This window comes from Harpia harpyja, chromosome 3, assembly GCF_026419915.1.
Source record: "Harpia harpyja isolate bHarHar1 chromosome 3, bHarHar1 primary haplotype, whole genome shotgun sequence".
NCBI classification, from domain to species: Eukaryota; Metazoa; Chordata; class Aves; order Accipitriformes; family Accipitridae; genus Harpia; species Harpia harpyja.
Window position 1 is genome coordinate 10,052,776 of NC_068942.1, and position 16,504 is coordinate 10,069,279.

The 16,504-nt window shown below is 43.3% G+C and overlaps 1 long non-coding RNA gene across 1 annotated transcript; it reads right to left on the reverse strand.

Moving 5' to 3' along the window:
* Positions 1-12,542: 12,542 nt before the first annotated feature.
* Positions 12,543-15,831, reverse strand: LOC128139245 (uncharacterized). Its single transcript, XR_008234288.1, has 3 exons — positions 15,718-15,831; positions 13,250-13,356; positions 12,543-12,944 (listed from the first exon to the last, which is right to left on the reverse strand). It is a non-coding gene; the product is annotated as an uncharacterized LOC128139245 (long non-coding RNA).
* Between the last annotated feature and the right edge of the window lie 673 nt (positions 15,832-16,504).

A 16,504-nucleotide genomic window follows, 5' to 3' on the forward strand; every position in this document is an offset into this window, starting at 1 on the left:
AAAGATTTGACTAAAGATGACCAGGCCTCAGACACAACAAAAAATGTTCCTTCCATTCCTCTTATTTTTTTGCATTTCAGAGGAATTTCTGATATTTTTAATTTCCTGCCCCCAGAGGAATACGGCCTGCTGAGCAATAATTCCATTTCGGTAGCTCATCTTAGCAATTTCCAGTAGCAGCCTTTCTTATGTGGTCATATTTATACCAAAGTAAAGAATTATCCGAATGCACCATATTTTAAATAATTTCAATTATGATGCTGTCACTTTTTATAACGGATGGTAGCACAGAAAAACAATAGTCCATCAGTGTACAAATATAAAAAATTAGTTGTGATTGGGTGAAAAATTGAGCATTTTTTCCTATGATTTAAGACGTCGGAGACAAGGTTTTTCATATAAAAAGTAGAATTTCACCAATAAATCAGTAAAAGCAGCTTTTAGACGTGTGCTCTATACTTTCATTAATACGCTTTTTTAGATTGGTTGAGTCTTTTTCTGTTTTGTAATTAACTTATCAAGGAGTAATGGTCTAATTTTAAAAAGCCGACTGGATGACAGAAATACTATTTGTTCTAAATTGAAAATATTTCAGCATCTGCCAAGATTAGATTTCTTTAAATTACCCTTTAAAAACATTGATTTCTAATACCGTATTTCCTTTTCTCAATAAAATAGAAATACGTGTTCAGAGGAACCTGTTTTTAAGGAGGCATTGCTGAGAAACAAAGCAATTCCACTAATATTAATCCCCCTCTGATGAGCTGCCAAAAATACAGTCTCCATTTAATGCTACAAGTTTGGTGGGTAGTCATTTTTTATTATCCATCAGACTGAGAATCTGAAATGAAATGTTCAGCAATATTTGTATAAATGAAGAAGCCCCCAGCTCTATACTTTGACATAACTAGGACACTCTAACATAATAACTTTATAAAGATTAATTCTCCCCCAAATTAGTGCCTGATAAAAACATATGGCATGGTGTTTACCAGTAGAAAGAGCTATGGTCTCGTATATAGGCTTGTTGCATTCATGGCATATGACCAATGCCACTGAGTGATGCCCAATAATGCCCTTTGGATATTTCATTTTTGTTATCAAGGCAATATGGAGCTAAATGGAATATCTGAAATATCCTTTACCTGTGCTAACCTCACATTATGTGGTTGATATTAGAAGGCTCATTAAAGTCATTTATTCTGTTTGGAAAGTAGAAGTTAAAATGTCTGTACTTGGGCAGACCGAATGTCTTCATACCTTGGTTCCCTCTTCCCCACACTGGCCAATTGTGGGTGCTTATGAAAAACTCATTAGACATATAAATTTACTCTCTCCAGGGCATATCCTGTAGCTCCCAATAATTCCAAGCTGGAGATTTCTTTCTAGGCCACTGTACAATAGTCTTCAATAGGCCTGTCTCTCAGATTGCTCCAACTCCTTTTTTAACCCATTCCCATTTCTGTTACCATAACAGTATGTGTATTCTACGTTCAATTCTACATTATGGGAAAAATTACTTCCTTGAGTTTTGAACCTGCCAAATGAGAATTTTATAGACTCCCATTCAGTTCTCTTATTGTGAGAAGCCATACATGATTGCTCTCTATCTGCCCTAATACCAGTTGCCATTTTCATAGATTTCTTTCACAGTATCCTCTCAGTGACCCTTTCTCCAAACAGAAACATCTTAGCGTGGTTACTTCTCATTCACTATCTCCTCATATGGAAAAGTTCCACACTTTTGATCATTCCTCTTGCTCTTCCTTGTAACCCAGAGAAATATGAGAAAGAGAAAAGTAGAGTGCTACACCAATGTTTTCCATTTATTCTCAGTTTCTTTCCTTGAGGTTTGCCTTTCAACTGTGACTATTTTAATCAAACTGGCCAAAATGATTCTGTGGCCTTTCTTCAATGGTAGTAATGTTAGTTTAGAAACCATTAGCCTGTATTGAAAAGTTAGGATTTTCTTAACTTAACCTAATTTTGTTAGCTCTTTTCTCATTCAGCTATTCATAGGGTCCTTCTGCAACACTTTACAGCTGGCTTTTGATTTTAGTACCCTAAAGAACTTACTGTCATCAGTAAACCTCACCACCATATTCTTCACCTTTTCGACATCACTTATTAATAAAAGACCAGCACCAGTGAAATTGTAACAAACCTCTGTTGTGAAAAAACTTGTATTTTTATCCATTGCCGCATAGCTTTTAAACAGTTACTGACCCACAGAAGATTTTGTCTCTTGCCTCATCAGAAACTCAATTTTTTATGAGCCTTTACTGAGGGACCTGGTCAAAAGTACTTTGAAAATCTAACTGGTTCCCTCTCAGCTCCTTGTTCAGTTTCATACACTCATCACAAAGAACTCTAATAGATTTTTGAAGTACAACTTCCCTCTAACAAAGCCATATTGACCCTTCTTATTCTACCCACTTATTGTACACACTAGTTCCAATTTTGGTTACAGTTTTACTGCATTTTCTTGGTACAGAAATCAGACATACTAGCTTATGCTTACCAAACACATGGCAGAGCCTTAAAAAAATCCCAACCCCTCTACTTTTGATTCTTCTGTTACTCAGGCCAATTCAAGTGGCACATCACAAAAAGCAACACAGCAATTTTGTATTTTAACTATACTGGAATTCAAGAATAGATACTATCAAGTGCTGGCAATTTGCACAATTCATTTTTATTAATCTGTTCCAATATCTTTTTTAGTGAGAGATTTTATCAACTTAAGTCATCTGCATTGCTGCTAAAGATACGGACAACCTTATGTTCTGCCCCATACGACACATCCTTCTGTCCTGCCCCTGCCCCCTTGCTGTGTGTTGGAACTGGCTCTCATGGGGCTGTGCAGTCACAGAAGGGACCTGCCTAAGCGGAAAACAAACACTATCCCCTCTCCAAAAGCAGCTGGGTTTGCCAAATCGGGTGGCTGATCTCTGAGTATGTAACTGTAGAACCACTTGTGCAGCTGGCAGGTGTGGGGCCCAGGGGAAGGATACAGCAAAACGGACTGAGAGCAGCCTAGGCTAACTGTGAAACTGCATCCTGATACTTCAGCTTGAGGCAGTTTGCTGTCATTAGTTTTACTCATTTATGTGCATGAGGGATTTCCACAGAAATCCATGCCAGCATAAGATTTAATGATACTGTTGAGAAAGGAGAGGGAGTGATGGTCTCCGAGAGTGTGGGAAGCCCCTCTGACCAGCAACATCACATAAAAAGAATGTCTCCCTTTGCTATCACAGGTCAAAAGAAATACACTTATCCAATAGCAGAGAAAAGTGAGAACTCTGCCAATTCAACTACCAGTTCAAGCACGATCAGACGAGACATTTTGAATGGGAATTTTTTTTCTTTGCATCTTCCTGAAATCCATAATGAGAACTGAAATTCACCTTAGCAGAACTTTCAGGGGTTGTATGGATACAGAGAAACGGCATTCAAGCAAAAGTCTCATTCTACTTGGTTCATGTTCCCGTGGTTTCGGTTATGAAAAGAAACACTACTCTTTCCACCTGCCTACACAGGGGCTCTGCATTTTGATCACTGGCCTAGGACTATCTGTAAATATCAGTTCATCTGTCATTTGCTTTTCTTATAGGTCTGTGTGTATAAACCTATCCTTTTAAATACACGTATGCAACCATTTATACTTTCAAATTATGTACATAGAAGTGTGGGTGATCCTTGCAGAGAGGGAACGCTTTTGAGTATACTAACAAAATTTCTTTGATGGACAATAATGAGAGTACACAAGAATTAAAGGTGTTTTCATTGGCAAAACAAGCCCATACACAGGTGGGATGCAGCATACCTCATCCAGATGACAGAGTGTTGAAGCTCATCTTAAATGTGCAGTAACATGCAATAAGGCTTTAATGGAGCCTCATACTCCTCTACACACTGAGCTCTTTTCTCATCTATTAGGGATGTTAATATAAGCCAGGCCCCTGATGCAGCACAGCTAGAACTTGGGCTGTGACTTGTGGACTTGCAGGATACTGGAAAGCCATAGTTCAGTAGAAAGAATTCTGATGAGAAAGCTCATCTTTATCATCAGATCTACTGCTAGTAACGGTCCTAATTCAGGAAAGCACTAAACAGAGTGGGACCTGGTCAGAAGTAAATATTTAATTTCTGTATCCTGCCCTGTTACTCCCACAGTACATCCAGAGATCTGCATTATGATTTTTGTCCCTAGTGCAGGAAGAATGGTATTCCTGAGATGGGGGAACAAAGGACAAACACTGCCTAAATTCTACATTTCCATCAGCTCTGGGATTTTCAAGTATTTCTAGGGAGGAGTCCCACAATCCACTTTCTTAGTTTTGTTGATGCTCTTTCATCTTCAAATACATTGTTAAATTTCTTTAATTGTAAAAATACATTCAACAGTTATGCTTCAAAAAAATCTCATATTTTGGGGGAGGGTGAGGGCATACTTGGATTTTTGTGATGGTACAGCCAGATGGTGTCCTTCAAGAATCTGGTGAGATTATACAGTTTAGAAACTCTATTCCTTTAAGTATCTAAAAGAATACACATTTGCTGAGGTTTTGAAGCTGCTCTGTCCTAGTATCACAGCATTCCTGCAGCGAAGGTTGATTGAGTTTATGGTCTTGTGGTGAGGGTCCAGATCAACAATCGAAGTGCTGAATATTGGTTTTACAAACAAGGTAAGAAGAAGGACTCAATGGCAATTTGAGCGATGGATAGAATCCTGAATCACTGACAGTTTGTGTCTTCTCTCAGGAATATTCCACAAAGATCTCCTAAAATACTCCCTAAAATGACATGCTATTTTTAAATGAATACATGAATAAAATAAAAAAAAACTGTATTTCTGTAATACCTAGGAATTCCAGTCATGAATGATAAGCCAATCATATTAGATGCTTCCCTAAATACAGAGCAAAATGACAACATTCTTGGTTACAAAGATTTTGCAATCTAATTTTTTAGGAAAAAGAGAGGTGGATGCAGAGAGAGAGATGGTTATTTATGAAGGAGTGGCTATGATGGTGAGTGTAAATCCCAGAATGTCTGCAACTAAATTCTGGCCATGTTTTGGTGCCTATCATGACAGACAGTTTTGGAGAGTGACTGGAAGAAGGATAACATTTAAAATGGTCTACCATGCATGTTTGTAAAGGACTACTCAGACTTCAAGACTAGCGAAGAAGAAAGCACTCTGAAGCATGAGTTGAAACTCAGGTAGGCAAAGCAGTATGGAAGCATTGGCTGAGCAAAGATAGGAACCAGCTTCCTTGAAAACCAGGAGAGAGAACAAAGGGCTTCTCAGACCACTGAAACTGATCTTTCATTAATAAAGCTGTAAGATGAAGGAAGTCCAGGTAAGTTTCAATTGTTCAAGAATATTGAACTATTTTAGGGATAACTTAGGGGAAGAATCAGCCAGTTTTACACACTGCATAGATATGAGGACTCTGAGAAGACCAAAGGCAACACCTGAATGAAGAGATGATTAGTCATCTAAGTCAGGACAGCTTGCAAGAAACACATAGAGCTGTGTTTTATTTATGCTAGGAGACAAGAGGATGTTATCAATGAGGTGGATAGGTCAACTGGCCAAGATTTTAATTTGGGTAGAAAACAGATCTGGAATGAAGAGAAAAATGTTTTATTCCATCCATGCACATTCAGTTAGCATTAATTCAGTTGCTCATTTAAGCTAGACACAAAGCTGCATACATGTAACCTCTGCATACGCTCAAAGGTGTAAAGACAAAAGCGGCTACTGTGCCCATCAGGTCTCTTCCCACTGAGCTATGATCCTGATGTATCCAACCCCTTCCTGACAACCACTGCACTGGGAACCAGACTTTGAAGGGAAAGGGCAAAAACTGGGAGAGGAGCTTGGAGACAGTGTGCAGGAAATACCTACCATTAATTGATCCTGGTTTAGAAACCTACAAGGCAGGCTTGAACTGACTCCAGAGACTTCGGCATCTTGTGGTTTAGGTCAGGATGAGCTAAATGCACGCATTACTTATTATGCAGTAATTGGATATGTGTGAAGGATTATGGATATTCATTACCTCTGTGAAAGAGCGATTAATAATGCAAAGAACACTACAAAATTACAGAAGAGTGGTTATCTCTACTTCCCCTTTCCTTGCTGAGAGGACCGGCAGTTGCCAGTAGTCAGGAGGAGGAGTGTTAAGTGTGCTGGTTCCAGCTATGCAAGCTTGATCCCAGATGTTCCTGAAGGTCCTCCACAACCAGGTGTCCCTGAAGGTAGGGCTGTGTTACTGCCCTTCAGGCTGAGGTAGATGAGTTTTATGAAGTGGAGAGCACCATCCAGGTTGGCTGATCTTTATTGGTTGGTGGTTCACTATAAAGTGTTGCTCGATGATGGGTGTAGCAAGTCGCTGGGCAAATATTCTTGTACTAGGTTAGTTCCGCTACTTCTACCAATTATATTTTCTTTACAACACTTGCCTGATCATGCTTTCCCTAACAAAAATTACATCCCTAAGAACTAAATAGCAGCATAATGAAGGTCAGACTGTGGGCCTTTGACATCAGCGTGACTACCTGAGTGATGTCAGCTCAGTATGTCAAGACAAGGTGGGGGCAGCTGAAGACTGCAAGGGATTTTGCCTATGCCTTGGGAGATAGAACCTGCTGTTCTGGCCTAAATAATCCTAACCCACCTTCTGCCCCCTCTTTGCTTTGTAACAGGAGTCATACCAGCATCCTCTTCTTTTCAGCAGAGAATAGTTAGAGGCTACAGCAAAGTCATGAGGTTTTTTTTCTAGGCAGAATTGAGTTGATAGAGGAAGACAGCTATAAGGTGAGGAGGAGACAGCTGTGGGCTTTGGAAACAAGCTGGAAACTCCAAGAACATGAGGAGCCACGCCTGGGGAGAAAGAGATGGGGGCAGGTCTAAAGAAGGGAAAGAGACTGAGTACAGCCTCCCCCTACTTGCCAGGTCTGCCACTGACCAACTACACCCTGCTGGCTTCTCCCAGATTCCTCCCCATCCCTACACGCATCTCCCAGCTGTCTCACAAATACCGTCTGAGATTTGCCTTCCCACTCCCAGGAACCTGCTCCACTGCCACAAAAGCTGAAAAATGGCAACTGCTGCCAAGGAGCTTTAAGCTGCAAATTCCTAACAGCATTCCAGCCTGGAGGCTTGCCCCAGGCAAGTAGGTCTGAAGAGCTTTAACCCAAGCTAACTCCCAAACAAGAAACACTATTGTTTGACAGCTATAGCTGTCTGAACCACAGAACCAAATGTACTATGGCTCTCCTCTTCTTTACTAAGCTTCCTCCACTCCTGCCAGCCACATACCAGATTATGAGGGACCACAGGCATGAGCATCTGCAAATCCCAGCAGCTGAACTGTCTTTATTGCTTGTCTCCACATTGCAGTACAGCTTGCACATTACTTGTATTCTAGAAATACTACAGATAAAATAGTTAGATAAGCAGGTCTGCCATGCTAAGCAAACAGCACTGATACACTCTTCAGCTTCCCACAGGTCCTAGCATCCCTGGGTAAGGTCTTAAACTATACCATAATGGTACACCTCTGTTCCATCTCTGCACTCCATGCTTGCTCACTTCTGCTTCTCTCCCTTGCCCTCTGCTCTCTTCCTCCCCTATGAATCCTCTTGCATCCTCCAGCTGTTGCTGTGTCCATTCCAATGCTGTATGCCATTCAGACTTCCTTCCCCAGAGTCCTTCAAATAACCTCAAAATTGCCATGAAACAGCACCACATAGTCATAAGCAGCAGAAAGTAGAAGTTAAGATGATACTAAGTGTTTCACACTGGGCTGTATGGCAATCACACAAAGCCAGAGACTCTGACACAGCTGACTCTCTTCAGCATTTGAATTCTGCCTGATCAACAGCACGTGACACAAGTTTATATACGATACAGCAGCTAGTACGAAGTATCTCACAAGATTTTCCAGCAACACGCTTCTCCACATACCCAACCAGTTTGTTTTGCTGTGCATATTATTTCCACCCACACCTACAGCATGGTTATCTCTCTCCAACATCTTATCATAGCTGATTTACTGGTAAATTAAATTTACCTAAATTAATTTAAAGAATAACATGTGCCCTCAGCTCCCTGCAGCAGATTGCAACTTCTTGACTCTCATTTTTTTGAGGACGCCAGACAGAGTTTCACCCCTTTTTCTGAGCAGCAGCTGACTTGCCACCAGACACAGTTTCTGCTTAACAGTCCTTGGTTTTCCTACCTTGAAAAAAGTCATGTAACATTCAGGCAAATGGTTAAGTGGGATCATGGTTTTTCTTATTTTCTCCTGCAGCCTAGGCTGTCACATTCTTTAATGACATCTTTATAAATGCTATGCGCTTTGGTGCTGTGTGTAACCTATCAGATGTTGAACGCAATGTACCAGAGCAGGATACCAAGGCACTTGTGACACCAGTGTGCCCATAAATACCTGTTTTCTCTCTTTGTTCTCCTTTTTTGATGCGGTCTTTGGATAACTTAGAAATTAAAATTATATTCTGCTCTAAGTGATCATTCTTATCAGACAGCATGAAAAGGGTACTTATCCTTTCTACTACTGCATGCTTTGCTGTCTCATGAGCCCATCTCCTTTAATTTATCTGTTATAAATCCTGGTATGTGTATTCATTATGGACTAGGGATTGTTTGTGCAAATGAGTTATGATTCCCTTGGAAAAACAAAACCAAAACAAGACACCAATCAAACACATGGACACAGCTCTTAAACAGATAAGTAATGCTGGATTCACTCCAGGGGCTTTTGCTCTGTGTTAGGACAAGTTAACTCAGTAGCTGCTCAGTGTTCTGTATTGCCCAGGACAAGAAGCTGTGGGTGCTCCTTCTTGCAGGTGTTGCCTCGTGAATGGTTGATGATTCTATTTCAGCCCATAAATTTGATATGCACTTCTCCTGCATGCTGAATTGTATAAATGGAAAAGCACTGCGTGACTTACAACTCCTAACAGAATAATTATTCAAAGGATGCAAGAGAAATTGAGGCAGAGAGTATGTGTACCAGAGCCACAATGTACATTTTTTTATCTCAGAAATTAAGGACCTAAGGAAATAGCACTAGAGACATTCTCCTCATTCTATCTACGCAGGAGTCAGACACAATTTCAGTTGTTAAAATTATCCCTTTCCTTACTCCAAACCAGGAATTCCACAGAAACCAGAGGAATATAGCATTTTAAGTGGTTATAAAAAGGAAAACAGTCCCATGCAAGCATGGCAGAGAATATAAATCAACTCTGAAAACCATGGAAGAGGCGGTGTCATGATCCCACTCATGCCACTAAGGTGAGATCTCTCATCTAGTAAGTGGGAATTGTTGTCTGAGGGCACTAAAAGTCTGATTTCCTCAGCAAGTCCTCTAATGGCTGGCCATTAGGCAAGAGGTGGACAATGACCATCTCTGCTGGTTTGCATTCTTGACTGGAGACAGCTCTGTGCTGAACTCAGTAAGCTCCATGTATGCTAAAGATGCAGCTGTCTTCATGAAGCCACTCCACATAGGATTAAAACAGTGTCGCAAAGATGGTAGGTGTCTGCATATGCTCAGATGATGAAGAGGTGATGAGTGGTTTATGTGGATTTGCTTTTTTGGAACGTGGTGCTTAAACCCCACCTAGATCATACTCTAATACCAATACATACATATGCATACCTATAGGATCTAGGCTTTATCGCAGATATTTTGGGCAAGAATTTATATTAAATGTCATGCTGGTATTTGCTGTAACAGTCATCTCTGGACTTAAATTTTATGCTAGCTATTGAATAGGCTGTTCTTTGGGATTGTGGGGAGAAGGAAGACAACGCTGAAATATGAGAGCTAACTTTTAAAAACAAAAATAATCCTCATACTGGAAAATTCAGCTGACAAGCTTCCCCCGTCATTATATGGGGTTGTAAAAGGACATTCCTCTCAAGTTCCCTGCCCTTTATGGAAAATTATGCAAAGATTAGTATTACCTACTAACATGATATCACATTACACTATACTTTGTCCCAAATCTAAGAGTAGTTGCCCGAACAGGCCAATACTTAAAAAAAACAGTCTGTTACACATGTATAGATAGGTTTCATGAAAGAACAGAGTAAAATTTTACACTGTACCTAGGAAATACTACATAAAATCCCTCCTTGTGCTATTTTGAACACATTCTTATGGCCTCTTTCGTGTCCCCTGCCTTTTGATATGTGGTCCCAAGCTTCTAACAAACAAAATATCAAAATACTAGTCATACAGCTTTATCGCAACAGGAAAGCTACAGTTCAACACCATTTTAGACATACTGATCAATAACATTAAAAAATCCTCTAAATCTCAGTGATGGTAAATAGCCCCTCCAGTCTTCACAGACAGATTGGTCTGTTCTATTCTGCTCCCTGCACTTCAACACACAAGAGTTCACCATACTCAAATTCCAAACGAGTGGCATAAATGTTAAAAATGTTTCTGCAGGTTATTTTCATTGGCATCATTCTCAGCAATGTTTTGAAGATGGAAGAGCTTTTGCAAGCCTCAGCAGGGCTGCAAGAAAACACGCATTTCCCCAGTTTGATTGCCAGAATGGAGAATTAATTTTATTCAAGTCCTTGATCTTTTCCCTGCAATCCTCGTTGGCCTGACTAGGGATCTGGCCCTTAACAGACCACTGAGTACTCTTGCAACCATCCTCTTTATAATCCCAGACAGTCACCAGCATCCTACATGTTTGTCTCTGGCCAGTCTGCCAGCTGGAAGAGACTTTTCTAGAGGCTTCACAAGATGCTTGTTTCAAGTGCTAACCAGGCAACACTGTGGAAGAAGCCGATGTGGGCAAAATATACAACTGAGCTCCAGTGCATGTAGAGATAGTGTGCACAGGTAATGGCCTTCTGTATAACAAGGCTTAGAAAACAAACTGGATCAGCTACCTAAGCAACGGCTGTGAAATTAAGCAGAGGACTGCTTAGAGCTCTGAGCTACTGGTGCTACACCAGAGGAGAAAACTTGGAAGTTAGCTTATACTCTAAGAGAATTTCTGTTTGTTGTAGGCACATTTGACTAATCAATATTTGTCTGTACTCTCTAATCTAGGGCAATTTCTTCAGGCTGAGGAGCCCACGTCTGCATTTTCTGGCATACTACAGCCTCCCGCTGACTGCCAGGAGGGCTATTAGGTCCAACACACATGAAGATTGAAGCATTCTATTCTTTCAGGAGTGGTGCTGCCAACTGCAGTGCTACGACTTAAAACACATCTCAGAATTCAAAGTTTGTCTTGAAGACAGCACAAAACAACTTTCGAGGAAAACAGATGCGACAGTTACCATTCTGTGTTGCTTTCCAAGGCCTGCTGGTATAGCCTGCTAACAGCACCGAGGTGTACAGAATTGCCCACAGCAGAGCCAAGGACACGCTTCTGACACAACCTACTGTTCAAAGAGCCTCAGGAACAAAGACCTGATCATCAAAATGAATTAAAAGGTGATCTTATCCTTCATTCCATAAAAAGAATCATTAATATCTCCATTTCTGTGAGGAAAAGGTTAAATCTGAACAGGTTTTTGTGCCAAATTCTTCATTTTAAACACAATTAGTGTCCATTGGTACCCAAGAGTAATTCATGCAACAGCAGCTGCAGCAATGATTTTTTTGCCGCCTGAGAAAAACTTACACTAAAATGTGGAATAAGGCTATGTCAAAGGTAAAATAAACAAACCATCAGAGCAAATGCTAGCCAAGAAAATAAGATCCAGCACTGCAATCCTTTTGTCTGTTGAACCACTCACTCTCTGGTTTTCACATTTTCAGCCTGTGCAGATTTTTTCTGTGTAAACTCAAATGTCTGCTGGGACTAGGAATAGAAGAAAAGTTGTGGTTAAACCCTTCTTCTGTCCAGCCCCATTCCTTGAATAATCAGATGTAAAAGAAATAAACTATGAAGTCTGTCTTCCAGCAGTCACGAATATCACAAAGTAAATTGTGGTTAATCGGTAGCAACAGAACTGTCCATTTCTTCCAGGCAGATGAAATATAAAATACACAGTAATGCTTAGAGCACTTGCTAATTATTTAACAGAGGGATTTTCCACACAAAACACATTTAAAAATTGAAAAGCTTCACTAGTCCTGACCAAAACATTTAAAATAGATTTTTATCAATTATATTTTAAAGCAGAGGACTGCAACCGACCCCATCTTGCAGCCTGAATTCAGCTGAATCCTACACAGGCTTATAGACCCTTCTGCAAAATGTGTTCTTAACAGGAAAAACGTACAGTATCACGTATCACTAGTCTGAAGCAGGAATGATTTCTGAAGACTGGCCAGGAAGAAGCAGTGTCAGGACTGGGAGGGGATTTCCAGTTCTGCCTTGTCTGAACTTCGGTTACTCACCTGCCTCCTAGTTTCTCCATGCCTCAGTTTACTCAGCCTTAACAGCAATCTTTGTACACCTTGTGAAACTCCGTAGCTGAGGTGCTGGAACAGACAGTAATTTCCAGTGAGTGTCATTTACAGTAACATTTCATTGTTCATCATTCAGTATCCCCTTTCCTTAAGCATCCTAAAATTGGGGGTTTGTTGGGGATTGGTTCTTCTTCTTCAATGGAGCTGCATACATCAGTTTATCAGCCAGCTGTCGCCATGTCCCTCTTTTGAGCTGATGTCACCACTTCAGCACCATCCATCCATCCATCCTCCCCTGCAGTGTGTACTCCTTTCCTAGGGGCTGCGAATTTCATCTGCCATTAATTCTGTTCATTCACCATGGTTGTTTAGGAGAAAAAAAGAACTATGAGGAAATGTTGACATCACTACTTGCCTTCTTTCTCCAGACCTTTCTTGAACAGGTATGTAGGACTGAAAGCGAGGAGGGGTCAGGGATTGCAGTCTCCCAGGGTCACATGAAGAGAACTAGAAAAAATTACTCACGGTCAAAAATTGATCAGATTAAGATTGGTTACCTAAAAAGAGAAGACTGAAGGTACACATGCTGACAGTCTTCAAAATACATAAATTCTATGGTAAAAAAGAAGGGAATGACCTGTTCTCTACATGGATAGGGCAAGAAGTAATGGGGTTAAACTGCACCTAAGGAGTTTCTAATTGGAGGCAACAGAGATCTGTCCTAAGCTAAGGAAGGTGGAGCACTGGAAGAGATGCCTGGGGAGGTTATAAAGTTCCATCTCTGATGATCTTTGCATAATTTGGGTACTTACCAGGAAAGAGATGGGGAGATTGGATCCTGCTTTGTGGTAGTAAAATCACAGGATGGACCAGATGAACTCTTCACATTCCTTTCTGTCCCAGTAAGTTTATGCCATAGCTGTGAAGTCCAGAAAGATCCATTCATCTTCCCCTCTTCCACTCACATATATTAACACTCCCCCCACCCCCTCCACCAAACTTAAGGTTTATACTACTCCAGGCCAAGGGCTCTGTCAATTCCAGCAGTTCCTGCCCCCCAAATACCCAAGTTTATTTTACAAAGCGAACCACGTTCCATCTTGCAGAGGAGAGTGAATGCCTCCCCCTTCCATTTTTTGCCCAAGATGCAATGGCCCATGTTAGAGAAAAAATTATTCTCAACTCAAATCCGATCCTAAGATTAGTTCCAAGCATGTAAGCAAGATGCATGAGTCAGGAGCAGGACCACCATGAACACCTCTGCCCAGCTTTTCATCTCTTTCTAATGCTGATCTGGTATTTCAGAGGAAGGTGACACTTCCCCAAGTCATCCTAGAAGTAACACTGCCAGGGACCACAGGGAGAAAGTTAAATCAAAACAACAAAAAATACTATTTCCTGAGCCTTGCAGGCAACTCACAGAAAATCTGAGTGTGGCATTAATGGACAAATACAATACATAAACAACACACTGACTGTAGTGAGTTAATCTTTATTCCAAGCAGCTTTCCAAATAGGGAAAAGAAAGGAGAAGCCAACAGGACTGAAAAGGCACATGGACTCAGTTCCCAAAAAGGGCTCTCACATTCTTCCATCTGACTCTCAGTGAAAGAACATCCTTTAAAGAAAATTAGATTCACCTTGAGGACCCCAAGTCACAACAAGCCTTCCCCTTCCCTCACAAAAGCCGTCTCTCATGCCTTCCCCTGCTGTCTCCTACCTCTGTTGCCATATCCTGCCACAGTCAAGAAACATCATTTCAATGACAGCTCCTTCACATGTAACAGTAAGGGGTTTTCCTCCTTCCTTGAGGGTACCAGCTCCCCACTCCTGCTTCAGTAGCTAAGTCCTACGTCAAACCTGCCCTCTCATACTAATCATGACTGTGAATTTATGAAACTCCACCATGAAAAAGCATGGGCTGTTTGCTTCCACTGTCCCGTTTGGGAGGCCGTAGAGACCTTCAGTCCCCTGGCTGTCAGCAACCTACTTCCTCCTGTTTTCCAGTCCCAATTTCCTCATAAATCTTCTCTGGTACCAACAATGTTCAGTAAAGCCCTGAGCATTCAGCTCACCACGCCCTAGCATTGGTTTTAGGGAATGACTTCCACAGGTCACCACACCGTATGTCCTTCTGCAGCCACGTAGCTGAATGCATGTCTTTAGGCAACCAAAATGTCTGTAGTCACAGGCCAAAATCTATGGTCACAGCACACACCCATCTGCAAACTGAGAAGAGCTTGCTGTCTGTTACCTGATGTTTATGTGCACTCCTATCAGGTGAGTGACACACCATTGGATGATGGGAGATGCCTGCATTTTGGTTGCATCATGGGTAAGTTTGGGTCACACAAAAGGGAAAGAGCTGTGCAACCATCAGGGTATTGGGCATCAGGCTGCAGGCAGGGTGATTACATGCCTCAGGTCAAGCAAGTCTACTTTAATCCCACTTTTCAGCCTCTATTAGGCTGAACATGATGAGCTCCAGGACAGGTCTCCAGCATATTGAAGCACAGAACAAATTACAAGATGTTTTCTGCCAAGACAGACCAGTGCATTTGGATCTTGGTTTTGCTTATCTTCTTCTGTTGTAACATATAACACCATTTCTACTCCTTCTGTGATTGTTGCGCTGGGAAGACATTAGAAAACAGAACACTTGTGGCCAGAAGCATCTATCAAGTTTTAGCATCTAAAAGACCCCCCTGCAACCCACATAACAGGACCTGCCATAACTGGAATCAGAAATGCAAGACGAAGTGGCTGTTCCTGCTATTGGTATGCCTCATGGCCCAAGCGTGCACCTTTAAACCAGCGTCATCAGTCGGGGATTTCTCGCCTGTGGCAGTCCCTCTGGATCAAGACCAGGCAACCCTAGAAGACCAAGGGGTAAGCCGTGCCTTTCCGAAGGCACGGTTCAAGGGATGAAATTCAACGCACTTGATTGCTTTTGCAGTACCACTGAGGCCATGGGGAGGCACTGGACGCGAATCAGAGCGGCGCAGAAAGGTGCTGTGAGGTAATCCCTCCCCCTGAACAGTTGCAGAAGTGTTCTTACTGCGGAGAGTAGCCCTTTTACCTTCTCTTTAATAAAGAGATGGCTTAGCACGAAACTCGCACAACCAGCGAGCCCACCTGACTGCGCTCCCTCTCAGCGTGCGCCATGCCAACACCTCGAAATTAACCCACATACTCCAGGATCGCCAGACAGGACGAGCGCACCGCTCCGGGTTAGCGGCGGGGCGGGGGGGGGGGGGGGGCAGCCGGATCCCATACATACCGCGGGGAGGGACGTTTCAGCAGGACGCGCAGGTGCGGCGGGCCGCTCCCGCTCACCTCCCCTCGGCGGCAGCGGCCGCCCCGTGACTAACGCGGCCTGACAGGCACGGCCACCGCGCTCGCCTCACCGCCAACCGCCCGCCCGCCTCACCGCCGCCCGCCCGCCTCACCGCCGCCCGCCCGCCTCACCGCCGCCCGCCCGCCTCACCGCCGCCCCCCCGCCTCACCGCCGCCCCCCCGCCTCACCGCCGCCCCCCCGCCTCACCGCCGCCCCCCCGCCTCACCGCCGCCCCCCCGCCTCACCGCCGCCCCCGCTGACGTCACCGAGCTGGATTTAAATAGCTCCACAGCCCCCTGCCGCCCGGATACAGCGCGCCCCATTGGCGGCGGCGCCGGCCTATGGCCGCGCCGCGCCGCTCCCCTCCACCAATGGCGGGGCCGCCGCCGCCGCGCGCCTCCCCTGTCGCTAAGGGAGGGAAATACAGCGCGGCGCAGAGCGGCGCGGCGGGCTGTCAGGTGCGCTGGGCTGCGCCCCGCCGCCGTCCAGGGACGGGGATCAGCCGTGGGGCTGGGTGCGTGGGCTTTCTTTCCTTACCCCCCCCATCTTGTCTCTTACCCCTGCTAGGCGAGCTCCTGTAGCCAGGCGCCTAACGCGGCGGTGCCGGCGCGGGGAGGGAAGGGAGCGTGGAAAGGGGCAGTTTTCGCCTTTGTTTTAAGGGCTCCGGCCGTGGCGTCCTGGGGGCGGTGAGACGCAGGACGAGCGTCGGGCGGAGAGCAGCTCCGCCGCC